This window comes from Bos grunniens, chromosome 23 (genome assembly GCF_055505025.1).
Source record: "Bos grunniens cultivar Pamir isolate PY7600 chromosome 23, Bosgru_T2T1.0, whole genome shotgun sequence".
NCBI lineage: Eukaryota > Metazoa > Chordata > Mammalia > Artiodactyla > Bovidae > Bos > Bos grunniens.
The window spans coordinates 4542003-4566477 of NC_141187.1; the positions used below are offsets into that span (position 1 = coordinate 4542003).

Consider the following 24475-nt stretch of genomic DNA (forward strand, 5'->3'; position numbering starts at 1 on the left):
TAACACATGTGTGTGGTGAGAACACTTAAGATCCACTCTTAGCAAATTTCAAGTATGCAAAACATTATTGTTAACTAGAAGGCAATGGCACTCCACTCCAGTACTCTTGCCTGGAAAATCCCATGGATGGAGGAGCCTGGTAGGCTGCAGTCCATGGGGTCACTAAGAGTCGGACACGACTGAGTGACTTCCCTTCCACTTTTCACTTTCATGCATTGGAGAAGGAAATGACAACCCACTCCAGTGTTCTTGCCTGGAGAGTCCCAGGGATGGGGTAGTCTGGTGGACTGCCGTCTATGGGGTCACGCAGAGTCGAACACGACTGAAGCGACTTAGCAAAGAGTCATCTATACATTAGTCACCTCTCTGTACATTAAGTCTCCAGAACTTATTCATCTTATAATTGGAAGTTTGTACCCTTTGACAAACATGCCCTCATTCTCTTCACACCCACAGCCCATGGAAACAACCATTTTGCTCTCTGTTTCAATAAGTTCATTTTTTTTAGATTCTTCATATGAGATCATATGCTATTTGTCCTTCTGTGTTTGGCTTATTTCACTTAGCATAATGTCCTCCAGGTTCATCCACATTGCTGTAAATGGCAGGATTTCCTTCTTTTCTAAAGTGGGATAGTATTCCACTGTGTGTGTGTGTGTGTGCACGCGCGTGCACTCAGTCGTATCTGACTCTTTGTGACCCTATGGACTGTAGCCCACCAGGCTCCTCAGTCCATGGTATTCTCCAGGCAAGAACACTGGAGTGGATTGCCATTTCCTCCTCCAGGGGATCTTCCCAACCCAGGGATCACGGCTGCATCCCCTGTGTTTCCTGCATTGCAAGTGGATTCTTTACCACTGAGCCACCGGGGAAGCCCACTCCACTGTGTATCTATACGGTATTGTCTTTATCCAGTCTTCTGTCACCAGATGCTTAGGTTGTTTCCACATCTTGGTTATTGCAATGATGGTGCAATGGACATAGGAGTTCATATATCTCTTTGAGATATAGATTTTATTTCTTTTTATTTATATTACCCAGGAGACACATGCTAAATCATATTGTAGTTCTGTTTTTAATCACTGTACTGTTTTCTTTAGTGACTGTACCAATTTACATCCCATCAACAGTGTACAAGAATTCCCTTTTCTCTGCACATTTGCCAGAGCACTTATTATCTCTCTCTCTCTTTTTTTTTTATAATAGTTATCTTAACAGAAATGAAATGATATCTCCTTGTGGTTTTGCCTTTCATTTCCGTGATGATTAATGACACTGAGCACCTTATCATATAACTGCTGGTGATTTGTATGTCTTCTTTGGAAAAATATCTATTTGTTCATTTTTAAATTGAGTTATTTGTTTTTTGCTATTGAATTGTAAGAATTCCATATATAGTTGGATAGTAATCTCTCTTTAAGGAGAAGGCAATGGCACCCCACTCCAGTACTCTTGCCTGGAAAATTCCATGAGCGAAGGAGCCTGTTAGGCTGCAGTCCATGGGGTCGCTAAGAGTCGGACACGACTGAGCGACTTCACTTTCACTCTTCACTTTCATGCATTGGAGAAGGAGGTGGCAACCCACTCCAGTGTTCTTGCCTGGAGAATCCCAGGGATGGGGGAGCCTGGTGGGCTGCTGTCTATGGGGTCGCACAGAGTCGGACACAACTGAAGTGACTTAGCATAGCATAGCATAGCAATCTCTCTTTAAAGAGATTTGGTATGTGGTTTGTGAATATTTTATTCCATTTTGCAGGTTGATTTTGGTTTGTTGATTGTTTCCTTTGCTGTGTCAGAAACTTTTTAGTTTTAGTTTGAACTTATTTGTTTTTGAACAAAAATTTTGAAGTTTTAGTTTGAACTTATTTATTTTTGTCTGTGCTTCTGGTGTTGTATCCAGAAAAATCATTGCGAAGACCAATGTCAATGAGCTTTTCTCCTACATTTTCTTCTATCAGTTTGCATTTTCAGACTTTAATTTAGTTTGAATTAATTTTTGTTTATGAAGTAAGATAAGGGCCCAATTTTATTTTTTGCATGTGAATAGCCAGTTTTCCCAATGCTATATATTGAAGAGATTGTTATTTCCCCATTGTGTGTTCTTGGTACCCATGCCAAAACTTAGATGTCTGTATATGGAGTGATTTTATTTCTAAGTTTTCTATACTGTTCTATTGGTCTATTTTTATGCCAGTGTCTGTTTTTATGCCAGTATTATACTGTTTTGATTACTATAGCTTTGTAATATAACTTTAAATCAGGAATTGTGATGTCTTCAACTTTTGTTTTTCTTTCTCATGATTTCTTAGGCTACTCAGGAGTTTCGTGGTAACATAAAAATTTTAGGACTGTTTGTCCTATTTCTTGAAAATGCCATTGGGATTTTGATAGAGATTACGGTTGAATCTGTAGATCATTTTATGTAGTTTGGAAATTTTAACAGTATTATTGTTATAATCTATGAACAGACCAGTAGGGGTGTCCCATTTGTGGGGTCTACATGTGAGGTGTCCCACTCCACTGGTTGGCAGGCCTCCTGGGGGAGCCTGTCAATCAGTGGGTTCCTTGGCCTTTTGTTCAGTTTAAGCCTTCATTGCTTGTGATTCTTATCTCTCTTCCCTGCACCACAGCCTCTCCCCTATTCAGCCATGCCAAATACGTTGGTATTCTGGAAGGGCAAGAAAGAAGTGGGCCTCTTAGCCAGCATTCAGCATAACTTATTTGGGCCAGCTCATTCACTATCTCTCTCTTACCCATATGGGAGACATCATGAGTCAAGGAGGTTTCCCTTGGCACTAAGCTGCGCCAGTTTGGGGCGTGGTGATGTGAGTAAAGTGAAACTGTTTTTACCATCTTCAGTCTGTCTATTCTTGTATTTCTTTTGTTCAATGGTGTGCTGGAACTTCTTTGCTGGACCTGGGGGCTCTCATCCAGAATGAAAATACAGGAAAGATACTCTCATCCATGGATGAAAATGATGATCAGTTCAGTTCAGTTGCTCAGTTGTACCTGATCTGTGTGACCCCATGTACTGCAGCACACTAGGCTTCCCTGTCCATCATCAATTCCAGGATCCTACTCAAACACATATCCATCACATTGGTGATGCCATTCAACCATCTCATTTTCTGTCGTCCTCTTCTCCTCCCACCTTCAATCTTTCTCAGCATCAGGGTCTTTTCCAGTGAATCAGTTCTTGCATCAGGAGGCCAAGTATTACAGTTTCAGCTTCAGCATCAGTCCTTCCAATGAATATTCAGGACGGATTTCCTTTATGATGGACTGGTTGGATCTCCTTGCAGTCCAAGGGACTCTCAAGAGTCTTCTCCAACACCACAGTTCAAAAGCATCAATTCTTTGGTGCTCAGCTTTCTTTATAGTCCAACTCTCACATCCATACAAGACTACCGGAAAAATCATACCTTTGACTATATGGACCTTTATCAGCAAGGTAATGTCTCTGCTTTTTACTATGCTTTCTAGGTTTATCATAACTTTTCTTCCAAGGAGCAAGTGTCTTTTAATTTCATGGCTGCAGTCACCATCTGCAGTGATTTTGGAGCCCAAGAAAATAAAGTCTGCCACTGTTTCCATTGTTTCCCCATCTATTTGCCATGAAGTGATGGGACCAGATCCCATGATCTTAGTTTTCTGAATGTTGAGTTTTAAGTCAACTTTTTCACTCTCCTCTTTCACTTTCATCAAGAGGCTCTTTAGTTCTTCTTTGCTTTCTGCTATAAGGGTAGTGTCATCTGCATGCCTGAGGTTATTGATATTTCTCCTGGCAATCTTGATTCCAGCTTGTGCTTCATCCAGCCTGGCATTTTGCATGATGTATTCTGCATGTAAGTTAAATAAGCAGGGTGACAATATACAGCCTTGATGTACTCCTTTTCCTATTTGGAACCAGTCTGTTGTTCCATGTCCAGTTCTAACTGTTGCTTCTTGACCTGAAGACAGATTTCTCAAGAAGCAGGTCAGATGGTCTAGTATTCCCATCTCTTTAAGAATTTCCCATAGTTTGTTGTGATCCACACAGTCAACTTTTTTGGCCTACTCAATAAAGCAAAAGCAGACATTTTTCTGGAGCTCTCTTGTTTTTTCACTGATCCAGTAAATGTTGGCAATTTGATCTCTGGTTCCTCTGCCTTTTCTAAATCGAGATTGAACATCCGGAAGTTCACGATTCACATATTGTTGAAGCCTGGCTTGGAGGATTTTACTTTACTAGCATGTGAGATGAGTGCAATTGTTCAGTAGTTTGAACTTTCTTTGGCATTGCCTTTCTTTGGGATTGGAATGAAAACTGACCTTTTCCAGTCCTGTGGCCACTGCTGAGTTTTCCAAATTTGCTGGCATATTGAGTGCAGCACTTTCACAGTATCATCCTTTGGGATTTGATATAGCTCAACTGGAATTCCAACACCTCCACTAACTTTGTTCATAGTGATGCTTCCTAAGGCCCACTTGACTTCGCATTCCAGGATGTCTGGCTCTAGGTGAGTAATCACACCATCGTGGTTATCTTGGTCCTGAAGATCTTTTTTGTATAGTTCTTCTGGGTATTCTTGCCACCTCTTCTTAATATCTCCTGCTTCTGTTAGGGCCATACCATTTCTGTCCTTTATTGAGCCCATTTTTGCATGAAATGTTCCCTTGGTATCTCTAATTTTCTTGAAGAGATCTCTAGTCTTTCCCATTCTACTGCTTTCCTCTATTTCTTTGCTTTGATCACTGAGGAAGCCTTTCTTATCTCCCTGTGCTATTCTTTGGAACTCTGCATTCAAATGGGTATATCTTTCCTTTTCTCCTTTCACTTCTCTTCTTTTCTCAGCTAATTGTAAGGCCTCCTCAGACAGCCATTTTGCCTCTTTGCATTTCTTTTCCTTGGGGATGGTCTTGATCCCTGCCTCCTGTACAATGTCATGAACCACCATCCATAGTTCTTCAGGCACTGTGTCTATCCGATGTAATCCCTTGATTTATTTGTCACTGTCATTGTATAATCATAAGGGATTTGATTTAGGTCATACCTGAATGGTCTAGTGGTTTTCTCTACTTTCTTCAACTTAAGTCTGAATACTTAAGAAGAAGTTCATGATCTGAGCCACAGTCAGCTCCTGGTCTTGTGTTTGCTGACTGTATAGAGCTTCTCCATCTTTGGCTGCAAAGAATATGATCAATCTGATTTCGGTATTGACCATCTGGTGATGTTCTTGTGTAGAGTCTTCTCTTGTGTTGTTGAAAGAGGGTGTTTGCTATGACCAGCGTGTTCTCTTGGAAAAACTCTGTTAGCCTTTGACCAGCTTTGTTTTATACTCCAAGGCCAGATTTGCCTGTCACTCCAGGTCCACTGGAGAAGGAAATGGCAACCCACTCTAGCGTTCTTGCCTGGAGAATCCCAGGGACAGGGGAGTCTGGTGGGCTGCTGTCTATGGGGTCGCACAGAGTCGGACACAACTGAAGTGACTTAGCCAGGTATTTCTTGACTTCCTGCTTTTGAATTCCAGTCCCCTATTAATGAAGAGGACATCTGTTTTGGGTGTTAATTTTAGAAGGTCTTGTAAGTCTTCATAGAATCATTCAACCTCAGCTTCTTCAGCATTACTGTTTGGGGCATAGACTTGGAGTACTGTGATATCGAATGGTTTGCCTTGGAAACGAACAGAGATCATTCTGTTGTTTTGAGATTGCATCCAAGTATTGCATTTCTGATTCTTTTGTTGACTATGATGACTACTCCATTTCTTCTAAGGGATTCTTGCCCACAGTAGTGGATATAATGGTCATCTGAGTTAAATTCATCCATTCCAATCCGTTTTAGTTCACTGATTCCTAAAATGTCAATGTTCACTCTTACCATCTCCTGTTTGACCACTTTCAATTTGCCTTGATTCATGGACCTAACATTCCAGGTTCCTATGCAATGTTGCTCTTTACAGCATCAGACTTTACTTCCATCACCATTGACATCCACAATTGGGTGTTGTTTTTACTTTGGCTCTGTCTCTTCATTGTTTCTGGAGTTATTTCTCCCCTGATCTCTGGTAGCTTATTGGGCACCTACTGACCTGTGGAGTTCATCTTTCAGTGTCCTATCTTTTTGCATTTTCATACTGTTCATGGGGTTGTCAAGGCAAGAATACTGAAGTGGTTTGCTATTCCCTTCTCCAGTGGACCACATTTTATCAGAAAAAGGTGATAGTAAACTTCTATTCTGTCATCTTGCTGACCCAACAGCTGAAATACAATTGACTTCTGTAAATTGATCTTGTATCTTGCATCTTTGCTGAACTCACTTTTTAGTTTTCCTACTTTTTAGACACTCCATTTGATCATCTGCGTAGATAAACCTGTTGTCTGTGGATAAAGACAATCTTTCTGCTTCTCTTCTAATCTGAATGACTTTTATTTCTTTCTTTGGCTTACTGTACTAGTTAGAAGCTCCAACACAATCTTGACTATATGTAGTGAGAATAAAGATTCTTGATTTGTTCTTCCTTTAGAGGGAAAGCATTCTGTCTTCCATCATGAAATATGATGTTAGCTGTAGCTTTCAACTGCTTTGTTAATTTTCACATTTGGAACTTCCTGCAACACGTTGACTTTTTGACCCTCTATTTGGCTATGACAGGGTTAACAGGAGCACTGATATTTGTTATTGACCCCCAGGACGATTAGCCCTTGCCAGGCTCCACCTCACAGTGACCAGGGTCCAAAGAATGAACATGGACATACACTTGCAGTGGATGGTCTATCAGGTGACCACACACTTGAAACCCAGAGAGCAAACAATGACATCGCAGATATTGAATTTAGAAAAAAATTCACCTCAGCTCTTATTTGACAAGCATATACGATCATTAAATATATGAAGCTTTTCAGTTTTTTAGTTCTTTTAAATCTTTTTAAAAAGTCTACAGATAATAAATGCTGAAGAGGATGTGAAGAAAAGGGAACCCTCCTATACTGTTGATGGAAATGTAAATTGATGCAGCCACTAGGGAGAACAGTATTGAGATTCCTCAAAAAACTAAAATTAGAGTTATCATCGGATCCAGCAATTCCACTTCTGGGCATACATCCAGACAGAACTTTGATTTGAAAAGATACTAATACAAGCAACCCTATGTTATGTAAAAGAACTATCAGCCCAGAAAATTATTTTCTCCCTGGATTTTTCACATTAATAAGAAACAAGCAAATGGTTTTTATATTTTCAATGAAATTTATTCATATTTAGTTAAAAGTAGCAAATGTCAACCTAAGTTATTTCCTTAAGAATATTTATTTTGTACAATCACATTGTTGTCAAGCAACCGTTATGGAATGTTCCCGGGTCCACAGTACTGGACTTTGTAACCATCTTAGGGATCCTCCTCTCCAAGTCTGAGCATGGCCTTTTGTGCTGAAGAAGCATGGCTTGACACTGCACAATTGTCACTTGTGACAACCTGACGTCAAATGAGAAGTCTATTGATAAAGAATATTTTATCTTTCATTCGTTTACAAAATGGTATTCGTGTATGTGGCTAATTACTAAACCCATTTTTGTTTTCAATTATTTTCTCCTCTGAAACTATGAAAACAAATTAGTTAAAACTAAGCAATGTAGCAGTATAACCAACAACAACAAAAAGGCTTTTATCTTATACACAATGTTTTAGATATTGATGCTTTATATTACACACGTGCATTTAATATACTTTAGGCAATAAAAAGAAGCAGGTAAACAGACAAACATAAAAAAGGTTTTTTTTAAAAGTTGATGCATGTTTTAACAATCAAAAACTTGGATTTATTTCTTTTTCAGGAGTACAGTGGAATAAGTTTATAGTAAAATGAAAAGTTCTTCCTGTTCTTATTTTCTCAGATTCTTATTTTATAAATTTTATGTAATCTTATTGCTAAGATACTAGTAGTTCATTAGATATAATGATCAATTAAGTTGATTTTGTTGCTCTCATGTTTGTGAACATTGATTTTTTCACTGTTTACTTTTCCAAACATGTGCTTATACTAAAGATCCAAAAGCTAAAATGGAGAGTCATTGGTAATAATAAATGGAACAGGGATTGATCAGGACAATGATGACTCTTAGGGGTTAAAGTTTTTGTTGTTATGATAAGAGCTCAGATTATCCTGTTGGGTTAGCTGTACAGGGAAGCACTTTGGGGCAGGAAAGTGCATATTTCCAAGAAACTATACTGCATGCTCGTGGGCCTGCTAGAAACTCTGTGGTTTGATGCGTCACTGGTACTGAGGGTGGCGTCTACATGCAGCTTCTTCGTGAGCTTGTGCTCCAGTAGGACGGCCAGCGGTGTCCCAAGTGCCTCTCGGCCTGTCCCTGCGCCTGTCCCTGTGCTCACTGCCAGGGAGGCTGCAGAGTCTCCAGCAAGAGCCGGTATTAGACTTACAACTGAAGGTGCTCTTGTTTCAGGAACTGAGGATACCTATAAGAAGCAAGTAAAAAAAAGAAAAGAACATATTTATGTGAGACTTCTTATAGTATTTTTAACAGTTTTTTTTTTTTTTTAATAAGCTTCCCTGATAGCTCAGTGGCAAAGGAATTGTTTTATGATCTACTCTGAAGAGTTCCGGCATAGGTAACAACTAAAATATTTAATATATATTTTTAACAAATGACTTTAAAGAAAACTTGAACACACAAAGGAAAATTAACAATCCCCACATACCCGTTAAAAAATTATCTACAGTTCTGTTTGTCACTCTTCAATAATACTCGCTGAGTGTTTAAATATTAGGAAATTTCCCAAACCTACCTTACCTCTTTCATAGATATATGAAATTATATATATGTATATATATAAATATCCCACATCTTCTTTGTCCGTTCATCTGTCAGTGAACATTAGGTTTCTTCCAGTCTTGGCTACTGTAAATAATGCTTCTATGAACACAGGGGTACATATATCTTTTCTAATTACTGTTTTTGTTTTTTTTTTGGAAAAATACCCAGAAGTGTAATTGCTGGCTCATATGGTAATTTTATTTTTTATTTTTTGAGGAACCTCCATACTGTTTCCCACAGAGGGTGTACCAATTTTTCAGTCCACCAACAGTACATGAGGGTTCTCTTTTCTCTGCATCCTTGCCAACGCTTCTTATTTGCTGTATTTTTGATAATAGCCATTCTGACAGGTGTGAGATGATATCTCGTTGTGGTTTTGATTTGCATTTCCCTGATGATTAGTGATGCTGAGCATCTTTTGATATGCCTTTTAGCCATCTGTATGTCTTCTTTGGAAAAATGTCTATTCAGGTCCTCTATACATTTTTAAATGGGGCTGTTTGTGTTTTTTTTTTTATGTTCAATTGTATGAGTTCTCTGTATTTTGGATATTAACTCCTATGGAGTATATCATTTACAAATATCTTCTCTCATTCAGTAGGGTGACTTTTTGTCTTGTTTATAGTTTCCTCATTATTCATTTTTCTTTCTTTGTTTTTTTCTTTTCTCTTCTTTTGCTCTCTTCCCTCTGGTTTGATGACTGTATTTAGAGTTACGTTTGGATCCCTTTCTCTTTTGTGGGGGAATGTATTATGGATTTGTGTTTTTAGTTATCATAAGGTTTATATGAGCGTGCTCAGTCGCTTCAGTCGTATCCAGCTCTTTGTGACCCCATAGACTGTAGCCTTGGAGAAGGCAATGGCACCACATTCCAGTACTCTTGCCTGGAAAATCCCATGCAGGAGGAGCCTGGTAGGCTGCAGTCCATGGGGTCGTGAAGAGTCGGACACGACTGAGGGACTTCACTTTCACTTTTCACTTTCATGCATTTGGAGAAGGAAATGGCAACCCACTCCATTGTTCTTGCCTGGAGAATCCCAGGGACAGGGAAGCCTGGTGGGCTGCCGTCTATGGGGTCACACAGAGTCGGACACAACTGAAGCGACTTAGCAGCAGTAGCAGCAGACTGTAGCCTGCCAGGCTCTTCTGTTGATGGAATTTCCCAGGCAAGAATACTAGAGTGGGTTGCCATGCCCTTTTCCAGGGGATCTTCCCAACCCAAAGATCGATCCCATGTCTCCTGCACTGCAGACAGGTTCTTTATCCACTGAGCCATCTGGGGAGCCCGAGGTTTATATATGGCAACCTATATATACAGATAATTTTTTTTAAGTTGATAATCTCCTAAATTCAAACAAATTCTAACAATCCTACATTTTTACTTCCTCCCCAGAACATGTCATGTTTTTTACATCATATTTATGTCTTTGTATTTTGTGTACTCTTTAACTATTCAACATAGATGATTTTGTCTTTTAACTTTCATACTAGCATTATAAGTGGTGGGTATACTGCCCTTACTGTCTGTTTGCTCTTACTGGTGAGTTTTTTTTCCTTGTGAAATTTTACCTTTCTTGTTTTCCTAGAAATATAATTCTATTTTCTGGTTTTCTGTTTTTTTCTGGAGTTTCTGGTTTTTCTTTTTCATTTAGAGAAGTCCCTTTAGAAGAACTACTTCAGTGTTCCAGCTGTGAGAACCCCATGAACAGTATGAAAAAGCAAAAAGATATGACACTGGAAGATGAGCCTCTTAGTTCAGAATATGCTACAGATGAAGAGAGGAAATCAATTACTAATAGCTCCAGAAAGAATGAAGTGAAGCAGTTGGGTCAAACTGGAAATGACACTCAGTTGTGGATGTGTCTGGTGGTGAAAGTAAAGTTTGATGCTGTAAAGAAAAATATTGCATAGGAACCTGGAATGTTAGGTCCATGAATCAAAGCAAATTGGATGTGATGAAGCAGGAGATGCCATGAGTGAATATTGATATTTTAAGAATCAGTGAACTAAAATGGACAGGAATGAGTGAATTTAACTCAGATGACCATTATGTCTACTATTGTGGGCAAGAATCCAGTGGACTAAATGTAGTAGCCCTCATAGCCAACAAAAGAATAAAAAATGCAGCACTTAAGTTCAATCTCAAAAATGACAGAATGTACTTGGTTCTTTTCCAAGGCAACTGATTCAGCATCACAGTAATCCAAGTCTATGCCTCAACCAGTAATGCAAGAGAAGGTGAAGTTGACTGGTTCTATGAAGACCTACAACACAGTCTAGAACTAACATCAGAAAAAGATGCCCTTTTCATCACTGGGGATTGGAATGCAAAAGTAGGAAATCAAGAGATATCTGGAGTAACAGACAAGTTTGACCTTGGAGTACAACATGAAGCAGGTCAAAGGCTCACAGAGTTTTGTCTGTGAAACAAAAAAGAGAAGTGAAAGGTGAAGGAGAAAGGGAAAGACATACCCACTGAGTGCAGAATTCCAGAGAATAGTGAGACATAAGAAAGCTTTCTTAAATGAACAGTGCAAAGAAATAAAAGACAGTAGAATGGGAAAGAATAGGGATCTCTTCAAGAGAACTGGTGTTATAAAGGGAATGTTTCATGCAAGGAAATGAACAATACAGGGCAGAAATAGTAAAGACCTAATAGAAGCAGGAGAGATTAAGAAGAGGTGGCAAGAATACAAAAAAGGTCTTGGAGAACAAGATGGCGGGGGAGGAGGTGGACACGGAGTACACCTCTCTTCATGGATACATCAGGAATACACCTTCACACACAGAGATGCATAAAGACCACCAGCTGAGAGTGGACAGGAGTACCTGACCAGTGGAAAAGAATATATAGAACCATGCAAAAACTTGTTAGGATGAAGGAACTAGGGGGAAAAACAGGAGTGTTACTAGGTCTGGACCTGCCTTCAGTGGGTGGGAGAACTGAAGCAGGGGTCTGATCCCCACATCGGGGCAATTGTCTGAGTCAGAGGAAAAACTTATAAGGCTGAGAGTGAAACAGTTGATCTCTGTCAACCTAAATGGAATGAGAATCAGACAGTCCTTGCTGCAGCCATACATACCCTGGACAGGGACACAGGTCCCTTACTTAGAAGGTGCAGTGGCTGGGAGCTGGAGCTTAGGGACTGTGGAGCAACCCCAGGGCAAGGGCTGCTGTCGACTGGAGAGACGGACAGAGAGGATGTGAGGGAGGAGATTGTGGTGGAAAATGCCTGTGGAGGAAAGCCAGGCAGCCATGGAAGCAAGGCAATACTGCTGAGTCACATGTAGGGAGTGGAGCCATCACTATAGCCTCTCTTTCCCCACACGTCAGCACTGGCAGTTGATCAGTAGACAGGATGGCCCATCAAGTGCCTGATGCACCGAACTAGAGTTAAGACCCCACCCAGGGTGCCCCTTTAAGTGCCTGACATGCTGATCTCCAGAGTAGGACCCCAGCCAGGGGGCCCCCTCTATGTGCCTGACACTCAGAACAACATAGAAGGACCCCAGGCAAGAGAACCCTCTAAGTGCCTGAATGGGCGGAGCTATGGAGAAAGACTAGCCAAAGAGGCCTTCTGATTGCCAGCTACCAGAGGCTCTAAAAAAGACTGATAGCACCATAACTCCTGAGGCTGAGGCAGTCCGTGTCCCTGCACACTTGGTGCCACCAGGGTTCCCACAACCCAAGTAGCTGCACCACCTTCACACTCAACCCTCACTGGGGCAGAGCTGCCACAGGCAAAGAAAAGTCTATGCACATGGGGTCACTTCAATTATGTCCAACTCTTTGCAACTGTATGGACTGTGGCCTGCCAGGCTTCTCTGTCAGGGGGGTTCTTCAGGCAAGAATACTGGAGCGTACTGGCCAATACTGGTTGCCGTACCTTTCTAGAGCACTGTATTTCCTGCTGCCCTAGCCGCCAGCCCTACTGAGTACTGTTGCTGCCAGAACCCCTGAGACTCAAACAGCTGCACTGCCTCCACACCTGGCCCTCACAGAGGCAAACCCAAGCCCTCCAGGGCAGCCTCAGGAGCAAACCCCAGTGGACACAAACCCCCAAACCACATGCAGAGGTGGAAATAAAACCACAATTGAAACCCAGGGGCAGTGTGGCTAAGGAAGAAGACCCAAAACCTCCTCACCAGCTGTACAAGCTGCAGATTAAATCCACACAATCAACAAGGCAGACCCTGTGTCTATGGAATAGATAAAAGGACGTTGAGAGCTCCCACAAAAGAAAACATACTAGTTCTGATAGCTGTGGACATTGGAGGCAAGAGCATACAGGAGTAGGACCAGATTAGAATCTGAGCTGCCCCCACAGCAGGTCCAGAGACCAGCACAGTATTGGAGGCCATCTTAGGGAGGTGAGGTGGACTGTGACTCCCTGACAGCAGTAGCTCAAGAAAAACATTTGTTACTCTTATGTTTTGACTTGCTCTGTGGTTCTTTTGGATGTTCTTTCTTTTTCTTTTTTTTCCCTCTTTCACCCCTCCTCTGTTGTAGTTGTCAGTTTTATTGACACTATGAAAGCTAATCAAGCTTTTGAGTTTTTTTCTTTCAATCACACTTTTTATTGTTGTTATAAACCTCTGCTTCTACATTAGACCTTTGCAGTTCTGTGGAGTTTTTCTTTATTTTATTTTTTTTCTTTCCTTTTCTTCTTCTTTTTTTCTTTCCTCTTCTTTTTTTAAATTTTAATTTTTTAAACCTATTATTCTTTCTACATTTATTCCTTTGTTTGCTTTTTCCTACTGTTCTTTTTCCCTTGCAGTTAATCTTTAATGTATATAACTTTTCTTTATCTACCTCTATTTAACTTTGAATATCTATTCTTTCTTTGTTTTTCTCCTTTACTTTCCTCTCAACATATTTGCTAGTTTTGTTTTCTTTGCTTAATCCTCAGCTGGCACCTTGCTCTAGCTTTGTTTTCCAGTTTGTGCCGTAGTTAGTTTTGTTCCTAACTGGTAGATATAACTTTTGGTTTCCGTTTTCACCAGGTCAATCCATTGTAGTTTACTTTTATTGGACTGTTCTCATTTTGTTTATGGGTGTATATGTATAGGTGTATTTTCCATTTTTTAAATTATTTTGCCTGATTTTGTAACTGCCATTTGTCTGGGGTTCATCTTTGGTTCCTCGTTTTTGGGTATTTGTTTTAATCTCACTTAATGCCATAACACACCACTTCTGGAATCTTCATTCCTGACCAGAGATCAAGCCCTGAGCCTTTGGAGTGGGGGCACTGACTCCAAGACCCCAGACTACCAGAGAACTAATCCTAGGGATTATCAAATAGTGAGAACTCCCACAAAAGAAACCACTTGAATACAAGACCCAGCATCTCCCAACCATGAGTAGCACCCTGTGCAGGATGCCTCATCCAAACAACAAACAAAACAAAAATACAAACCCAATCATCAGCAGACAGGATTACCACCTCACTCAGCCTTGCCCATCAGAGGACCACCACCAACAACAAAACAGCACAAATCTCACCCTGTATGAAGTTTACACAAACCACTGCACCAACATTAGGAGGGCAGAAACCAAAAGAAAGTATTCAACCTTGAAGCCTGGGAAAAGAAGATCTCAAACACAATAAGTTTAAGAAAAGTAATGAAATGGCAGAGAAATACTGCACAAATGAGTAAAACTATAAACACAGAAGCCAAAATAAATGAAGAGGAAATAAGCAAACTACCTGAAAAAGAATTCAGAATAATGATAGTAAAGATGATCAAAAACCTTGAAAAAACAGAATGGAGAAAATGCAAGAATCAATTAACAAAGACCTAGAAGAATTAAAGAACAAACATACAGAGACAAACAACATAATTACTGAAATTAAAAATATGGCAGAAGGAATCAATAGCAGAATATCTGAAGCAGAAGAATGAATCAGTGAGCTGGAAGATAAAATGGTAGACATAACTTCTGAAGAACAGAATAAAGTATGAATGAATGAAAAGAATGAAAAGAACTGAGGATAGTTCCAGAGGCCCCTTGGACAATGTCAAATGCACCAAGATTCAAATTATAGGGGTCCGAGAAGAAGAGAAAAAGAAAAGGTATGAGAACATTTTTGAAGAGATTATAGGTGAAAATATCCCCAACATGGAAAAGGAAATAATCAATCAAGTCCAAGAGGCACAAAGAGTCCCATACAGGGTAAATCCAAGGAGAAACAGGCCAAGACACATAATAATCAAACTAACAAAGATGAAACACAGTAAAGAATATTAAAAGCAGCAAGGGAAAAGAAACAAGGAACATACAGGGGAAACCCAATACGTTTAACAGCTGATCTTTCAGCAGAAATTCTGCAGGCCAGAAGGGAATGGCAGGATATATTTTAAGTACTGAAAGGGAAAAATCTACAACCAAGATTACTGTACCCAGCAAGGACCTCATTCAAAATTGATGGAGAAATCAAAAGCTTTTCAGACAAGCAAAAGTTAAGAGAATTCAGTAACCCCAAATCAGCTTTACAACAAATGTTAAAGGGACTTATAGAGTCAAGAAATACAAGAGAAGAAAAAGATCTACAATATCAAACCCCAAACAGTTAAGAAACTGGCAATAGGAACACATATATCAATAATTACTTTAAATGTAAATGGATTAAATGCTCCAACCAAAAGACGCAGACTGGCTGAATGGATATAAAAACAAGACCCATATATGTACTGTCTACAAGAAACCCACTTCAGACCTAAAGACACATATAGACTGAAAGTGAGAGTCTGGATGGAAAAATATATTCTAGATGTCTGGATGGAAAAATATATTCCATGCACATGGAAAGCAAAAGAGAGCTGGAATAGCAATCTTCATACCAGAAAAAATAGACTTTAAAATAAAGAATATTACAAGAGAGAAGGAAGGACACTACATAATGATCAAGGGATCAATCCAAGAGGAAGACATAACAATTGTAAATATCTATGCACCCAACATAGGAGCACTGAAATACATTAAGACAAACACTAACAGACATAAAAGGAGAAATTAATAGTAACACAATAATAGTAGGAGACTTTAACACCCCACTCATACCAATGGACAGATCATCGAAACAGAAAATTAATAAGGAAACACAAGTCTTAACTGAAACATTAGATGAGATGGATCTCATTGGTATCTTCAGGACATTCCATCTAAATGCAGAAAAATACATCTTCTCAAGTGCACATGGAACATTCTCCAGGACAGACCACATCTTGAGTCACAAATCAAACCTCAGTAAATTTAAGAAAACTGAAATCATATCAAGTGTCTTTTCTGACCACAATGCTATGAGACTAGATATCAAATACAACAGAAAAACTGTAAAAAAACACAAACACATGGAGATTAAACAATACGTTTCTAAGTAACCAACAGGTTACTGAAGAAATCAAAAGGGAAATCAAAAAATTTCTAGAAACAAATGACAATGAAAACACAACTCAAAACCTATGGGATGCAGCAAAAAGCAGTTCTAAGACGAAGTTTATAGCAATACAATCCTACCTCAAGAAACAAGAAAAACATTGAATATACAACCTAATTTTACACCTAAAACAACTGGAAAAAGAAGAGCAAAACCCCCCAGAATTAGCAGAAGGAAAGAAATCATAAAAATAGAGCAGAAATAACTGAAAAAGAAATGAAAGAAACAAGAGTAAAGCTTAATAAAACTAAAAGCTGCTTCTTTGAGAAGATACACAAAGCGAACAAAACTTTAGCCAGACTCATCAAGGAAAAGAGAGAGAAGAAACAAATCAACATAATTAGAAATGAAAAAGGAGAGATTACAACAGACAGTGCAGAAATACAAAGGATTATTAGAGACTATTATGAACAACTATATGGCAATAAAATGGATAACCTGGAAGAAACAGAGATTCTTAGAAATGTTCAATCTTTCAAGACTGAACCAGGAAGAAGTAGAAATTATGAACAACCCAATTGCAATCACTGAAATTGAAGCTGCAATAAAAAAAATCTCCCCCCCACCAAAAAAGGCCCTCAGATGGTTTCACAGGAGAATTCTATCAAACATTTAGAGATGAGCTAATGCCTATTCTTCTAAAACTCTTTCAAAAAATTGCAGAGGAAGGAACACTTCCAAACTCATTCTATGAAGCCACCATCACCCTGATACCAAAACCAGATAAAGACAACACAAAAAAAGAAAACTACAGGGCAATATCACTGATGAACATAGATGCAAAAATCCTCAACAAAATTTTAGCAAACAGAATTGAACAATACATTAAAAAGCTCATACACCATGATCAAGTTGGGTTTATTCCAGGGAGGCAGGATTCTTCAATATATGCAAATCAATCAATGTGATACACCATATTAACAAACTGAAAGATAAAAACTATATGATAATCTCAGTAGATGCAGAAAAAGCCTTTGACAAAACTCAGCACCCATTTATGATGAAAACTCTTCAAAAAATGGGCACGGAAGGAACCAACCTCAACATTGTAGAGGCCATATATGACAAGCCTACAGGAAACATTATTCTCAATGGTGAAAAACTGAAAGCATTCTCTGTAAGATCAGGAACAGGACAAGGGTTTCACCACTATTATTCAACATAGTTCTGGAAGTCCTAGCTACAGCAGTCAGAGAACAAAAAGAAATAAAAGGAATCCAGATTGGAAAGAAGTCAAGCTCTCACTGTTTGCAGATGACATGATACTGTACATTAAAAACAATAAAGATACTATCAGAAAATTACTAGAGCTAATCAGTGAATTTAGCAAAGTCACAGGATACAAAATCAACGCACAGAAATCACTTGCATTTCTATATACTAACAACGAAAAATCAGAAAGAGAAATCAAGGAATTAATCCCATTCACCACTGCAACAAAAAGAATAAAATATCTAGGAATAAACTTACCTAATGAGACAAAAGAAGTGTACACAGAAAATTTTAAGACACTGATGAAAGAAATAAAAGATGACATAAACAAACTGAGAGATATTCCATGTTTCTGGGTAGGAAGAATCAATATTGTGAAAAAGACTATACCACCAAACACAATCTACAGATTCAATGCAATCCCTATCAAATTACCAATGGCAGTTTTCACAGAACTAGAACAAAAAACTTCAAAATTCATATGAAACACAAGAGACCCCAAATAGCTAAAGCAGTCTTGAGAAAAAACAATGGAGCTGGAAGAATTAACCTTCCTGACTTCAGATTATACCACAAAACGACAGTCATCAAGACAGTATGGTACCGGCACAAAAACAGAAATATAGACCAATGGAACAAGATAGAAAGCCCAGAAATAAACCCATGCACCTGTGGGCACCTTATTTTTGACAAAGGAGGCAAGAATATACAATGGGGCAAAGACAGCCTCTTCAATAAATGGTGCTGGAAAAATTGGACAGCTACATGTAAAAGAATGAAATTAGAATACTTCCTAACACCATACACAAAGATAAACGTAAAATGGATTAAAGACCTAAATGTAAGACCAGAAATTAGAAAACCCTTAGAGGAAAACATAGGCGGAACACTCGAGGACATAAATCAAAGCAAGACCCTCTATGACCCACCTCCTAGAGTAATGGAAATAAAAACAAAAGTAAACAAGTGGGACCTGATTAAATGTAAAAGCTTTTGCACAGCACAGGAAACTCTAAGCAAGGTGAAAAGACAACCCTCAGAATGGGAGAAAATAATAGCAGATGAAACAACTGACAAAGGATTAATTTCCAAAATATACAAGCAGCTCATACAACTTAATACCAGAAAAACAACCCAATCAAAAAATGGGAAAAAGACCTAAACAGACATTTCTCCAAAGAAGACAGACAGATGACTAACAAACACATGAAAAGATGCTCAACATCCCTCATTATTAGAGAAATGCAAATCAAAATTACAATGAGGTATCACCTCACACCAGTCAGAATGCCCATCATCAGAAGTCTACAAACAATAAATGCTGGAGAGGGTGTGGAGAAAAGGGAGTGCTCTTGCACTGTTGGTGGGAATGTAAATGGATACAGCCACTATGGAAGACGGTATGGAGATTCCTTAAAAATCTAGGAATAAAACTACCATATGACTCAGCATACACAGAAGAACTGTACAAAAAAGATCTTCACGACCCAGATAATCACGATGGTGTGATCACTGACCTAGAGCCAGACATCCTGGAATGTGAAGTCAAGTGGGCCTTAGGAAGCATCACTATGAACAAAGCTAGTGGAGGTGATGGAATTCCAGTTGAGCTATTCCAAATCCTGAAAGATGATGCTGTGAAAGCGCTGCACTCAATATGCCAGCAAATTTGGAAAACTCAGCAGTGGCCACAGGACTGGAAAAGGTCAGTTTTCATTCCAATCCCAAAGAAAGGCAATGCCAAAGAATGCTCAAACTACCACACAATTGCACTCATCTCACACGCTAGTAAAGTAATGCTCAAAATTCTCCAAGCCAGGCTTCAGCAATACGTGAACTGTGAACTTCCTGATGTTCAAGCTGGTTTTAGAAAAGGCAGAGGAACCAGAGATCAAATTTCCAACATCCGCTGGATCATGGAAAAAGCAAGAGAGTTCCAGAAAAGCATCTATTTCTGCTTTACTGACTATGCCAAAGCCTTTGACTGTGTGGATCACAATAAACTGTGGAAAATTCTGAAAGAGATGGGAATACCAGATCACCTGATCTGCCTCTAGAGAAATTTGTATGCCGGTCAGGAAGCAACAGTTAGAACTGGACATGGAACAACAGACTGATTCCAAATAGGAAAAGGAGTTCGTCAAGGCTGTATATTGTCACCCTGTTTATTTAACTTATATGCAGAGTACATCATGAGAAATGCTGGACTGGAAGAAACACAAGCTGGAATCAAGATTGCCGGGAGAAACATCAATAACCTCAGATATGCAGATGACACCACCCTTATGGCAGAAAGTGAAGAGGAACTAAAAAGCCTCTTGAGGAAAGTGAAAGTGGAGAGTGAAAAAGTTGGCTTAAAGCTCAACATTCAGTAAACGAAGATCATGGCATCTGGTCCCACCACTTCATGGGAAATAGATGGGGAAACAGTGGAAACAGTGTCAGACTTTATTTTTCTGGGCTCCAAAATCACTGCAGATGGTGACTGCAGCCATGAAATTAAAAGACGCTTACTCCTTGGAAGGAAAGTTATATAGATAGCATACCTAGATAGCATATTCAAAAGCAGAGACATTACTTTGCCAACAAAGGTCCGTCTAGTCAAGGCTATGGTTTTTCCTGTGGTCACGTATGGATGTGAGAGTTGGACTGTGAAGAAGGCTGAGCGCTGAAGAATTGATGCTTTTGAACTGTGGTGTTGGAGAAGACTCTTGAGAGTGCCTTGGCCTGCAAGGAGATCCAACCAGTCCATTCTGAAGGAGATCAGCCCTGGGATTTCTTTGGAAGGAATGATGCTAAAGCTGAAACTCCAGTACTTTGGCCACCTCGTATGAAGAGTTGACTCATTGGAAAAGACTCTGATGCTGGGAAGGATTGGGGGCAAGAGGAGAAGGGGACGACAGAGGATGAGATGGCTGGATGGCATCACTGACTCGATGGACGTGAGTCTGAGTGAACTCCGGGAGATGGTGATGGACAGGGAGGCCTGACATGCTGCGATTCATGAGGTTGCAAAGAGTCGGACATGACTGCGTGACTGATCTGATCTGATGACTCAGCAATCCCTCTCCTAGGCACATACCCTGAAGAAACCAAAATTTAAAAAGACACATGTATCCCATTGTTCATTGCACCACTATTTACAATAGCTAGAACATGGAAGCAACCTAGATGTCCATCGACAGATGAATGGATAAAGAAGTTGTGGTACATATACACATATTACTCAACCATAAAAAGGAACGCATTTGATTCTAGTGAGGTGGATGAACCTAGAGCTTATTATACACAGTGAAGTGAGTCAGAAAGAGAAAGATAATTATCGTATACTAATGCACATATACAGAATCTAGAAAAATGGTACAGAAGAATTTATTTGCAGGGCAGCAATGGAGAAACAGACATAGAGAATAAACTTATGGACATGGGGAGAGGGGAGGAGAGGATGAAATGTATGGAAAGAGTAGCATGGAAACTTACATTATCATATGTAAAATAGATAGCCAACGGGAATTTGCTGTATGGCTCAGGAAACTCAAACAGGGGCTCTGTATCAACCTAGAGGGGTGAGATGGGGAGGGAAATGGGAGGGAGGTTCAAAAGGGAGGGGATATATTGTATACCTATGGCTTATTCATGTTGAAGTTTGACAGGAAACAACAAAATTCTGTAAAGCAATTATCCTTCAATTAAAAAATAAGTAAGCTAAAATACAAACAAAAAAATAGAAATAAAAAATAAATAAACTATAGTGATGTATAACATGAAACAGTAGATTGCAATTAAAGGTAATAATGTAGATATACTAACTCACAAGTGGGAGTGGTTTTACATGTTTTTAAGAAAAGTTGTCTCTCAACCAGAAAAAAAAAAAGGTCTTAATGACCTGGATAACCACAATGATGTGGTTACTCACCTAGAGCCAGACATCCTGGAGTGTGAAGTCAAATGGGCCTTAGGAAGCAGTACTAGGAATAAAGCTAGTGGAGGTGATGGAATTCCAGTTATTTCAAATCCTAAAGGATGATGCTGTTAAAATGCTGCCCTCAATATGACAGCAAATTTGGAAAGCTCAATAGTGGTCACAGGACTAGAAAAGGTCAGTTTTCATTCCAATTACAAAAAAGGGCAATGCTCTTTTTTAGAATTTTCCAAGTAGGGTACAATTGCATTCATTTTACATGTTAGTAAGGTTATGTTCAAAATTGTTCAAGTTAGGCTTCAGGAGTATGTGAACCAAGAACTTCTAGATGTCCAAGTTGGTTTTCAAAGAAGCAGAGGAAGTAGAGATCAAATTTTCAACATTCGTTGGATTACAGAATGGAGTCGTTGGGTCACAATGGAATTCATTGGGTCACAATGGAATTCCAGGAAATTTGGAATCTATTTCTGCTTCATTGACTATGCTAAAGCCTTTCACTGTGTGGATCACAAGAAACTGGAAAATTCTTAAAGAGATGGGAATACCAGAACACCTGATCTGCCTCCTGAGAAACCTGTATGTGGGTCAAGAAGCAACAGTTAATGGGACATGGAACAATGGACTAGTTCAAAATTGGGGAAAAAGTATGAGAAGGCTGTGTATTGTCACCCTGCTTATTTAACTTCTTTGCAGTGTACATCATATGACATGCCAGGCTGGAAGAATTATAAGCTGGAACCAAGGATGCCAGGAAATATATCAACAACCTCAGATATGGAAATGATATAATGGCAGAAAGTGAAGAGGAACTAAAGAGTGCGGCACGTGTCTGGAAAACTATCTCTCCTTCAAACGTCAACGAGAGCCTTGATGGGTGGACTATGTTGATTTAGGTTTCTCTTTTTATCACTTTAACTATACTGTGCCACTCCTTTCTGGCCTGCATAGTTTCTGTTGAAAAGGTGGCTGACAGTGGAATGGAAGGTCCCTTGCTTACATTTCCATCCAGATTTTGGAGAAGTGGACTTCTGTGGGAGACACGCAGTGCATACCAGTAGTGCACACCCCTTGTGCGCTATCAGGGTGCCCCAGGTAGGCTGAGTGGGCCCTCCTGTTGTGGTAGGGCATGCTGTGGGCATGCTGGTATATGGGACTCTCCCTTGTCCAGTTGGCTGCCAGGCCCTGCCTCCTGAAGAAGCTACTGGCCACTGGTGGAAGGGGCCACATCCTGGCACAGCTGGCTGCCAGGCCTGCAGAGCCCTGGGATTTATGCTGAGCCACTGGGCAAGGCAGGATCCTGGTGAACTGGCTGCAGGCTTAGGGTGATCCAGGGCAGGTCCTGTGGGGCCCAGTGGGTCCTGAGGCTTGTGCCAGCCCACTGGTGTGAGGTGTGGTCTTGGCACACTGGCTGTGGGTCCAGGGCTCCCAGTGCTGGTTCTGGCCTTGGGGGATACCAGGGCTTCTGCCAGCCTGCTAGAGGGTGGGGCCAGGTCCCTGTTCAACCCGGGGGGTCCCGAGAGTAGTGGTGACCAGTTGGTGGGTGGGTAAGTCCTGGAGCTAGTAGTCTAGAGAGAGGGCTCCAAAACAGTGCTTGCCAGCACCAGTGTCCTTGCGGTAGAATGCGCTCCCAAAAGTGGCTGCCACCAGTGTCTCTGTCTCTAGGGAAGTCCCTGTTGCCTCCTACTGGTCCAGAAGGCTGTCCAAGGGCAGCAAGTGAGTCTGACCCAGGCTTCTTTCAGATTGTTGCTTCTGAACTGGGACTTACAATGTGTGAGATTCTGCACATACCCTGTTTGAGTGGGGTCTCTATTTCCTACAGGCCCCTAGCTCTCTTGAATGCAAGCTGCACCTTCAAAGCCAGATATTATGGGGGCTTGTCTTCCTGGTGCCAGGACTCCCATGGCTGGGAAGCTTGATATGGGTCTTGGACCCATCACTCCCTGGGGAGAACCTCTGCGATTGTGACTATCCTCCTGTTCATTGGTTACTTGCTTGGGTCTTGACTATACCATGTCTCCACCCCTCCCACCCTTCTTCTTGTGGTTCCTTCTTCATCTCTTTAGTTGTAGAAGATCCTTTCTGCTAGTCTTCAGGTCATTCCTATTGATAGATGGTCTGCAAACAGGTTTAATCTTGGTGTGCCCCTGGGAGGAGGTATGCTCAGGGTCTTCCTACTCTATCATCCTGGTGACCAGGAAATCATTTACGTCAGGATTTCTCAGCCTTGGGCTTCCCTCATAGCTCAGTTGGTAAAGAATCTGCCTGCAGTCCAGAAGACCCTGGTTTGATTCCTGGGTTGGGAAGATCCCCTGGAGAAGGGATAGGCTACCCACTCCAGTATTCTTGGGCTTCTTTTGTGGCTCAGCTGGGAAAGAATCTGCCTGCGATGGCAGGCCTGGGTTTGATCCCTGGATTGGGAAGATCCCCTGGAGAAGGCAAAAGCTACCCACTCCAGTATTCTGGCCTGGAGAATTCCATGGACTGTACAGTCCATGGGGTCGCAAAGAGTCAGACACAACTGAGCAACTTTCACTTTCACTTTCTCAACTTAGGCAGAATTGACAGATGGACTGGGTAATTCTTTATTATGGGGGCTGTCCTGTATATTGTTGGATGTATAGCAGCATCCCTGGCGCCTCTCTAACCCAAAGGCCTCCAAGACATTTTCACATATCCCCTTTCAGGGGCAGGGGACAAAACCCCTCCCAATCGTGTCTGAGCACTGCTGTATTAGATCACCTTGCAGTTACCTGCACATGTAATATTATGGTAGAGATTATATACACTGCAGCAGCCACAGACATTTCAGAAGGCTGTTTGACCACCGAGGAATGTTACAGAGGTGATGGTCTAATATTCTGTGATCCTTATAGATAAAATGTTCTACAGCTCTTGTAAGAAAAAAGCAAAACAATGGAGAAAGGTCGGAAAGATTGGCAACATGAAGCTCTAGGCAGAGTGAGAGCTGCAGACAAGTCACAGAAGTGAGAGGGGATGGACTCAAAGTGGCAGGATGGGCTTAGCTCTTATTCTTACAAAGACGAGTCTGAGCTGGGAAATGTTTGTCTTCTCAAATCCAAGCTGGGGGCC

General features: G+C 40.4%; 1 protein-coding gene across 4 annotated transcripts in view; it reads right to left on the minus strand.

Moving 5' to 3' along the window:
• Window positions 1-7208: 7208 nt before the first annotated feature.
• Window positions 7209-24475, minus strand: part of BEND6 (BEN domain containing 6) — a 63633-nt gene continuing 46366 nt past the window's right edge. For all 4 annotated transcript variants that reach the window (XM_086370992.1, XM_086370993.1, XM_086370997.1 and 1 more), the window contains one exon: window positions 7209-8453. The gene's annotated coding sequence lies outside the window, so the exon portion shown is untranslated. The remainder of the gene's footprint in view (window positions 8454-24475) is intronic.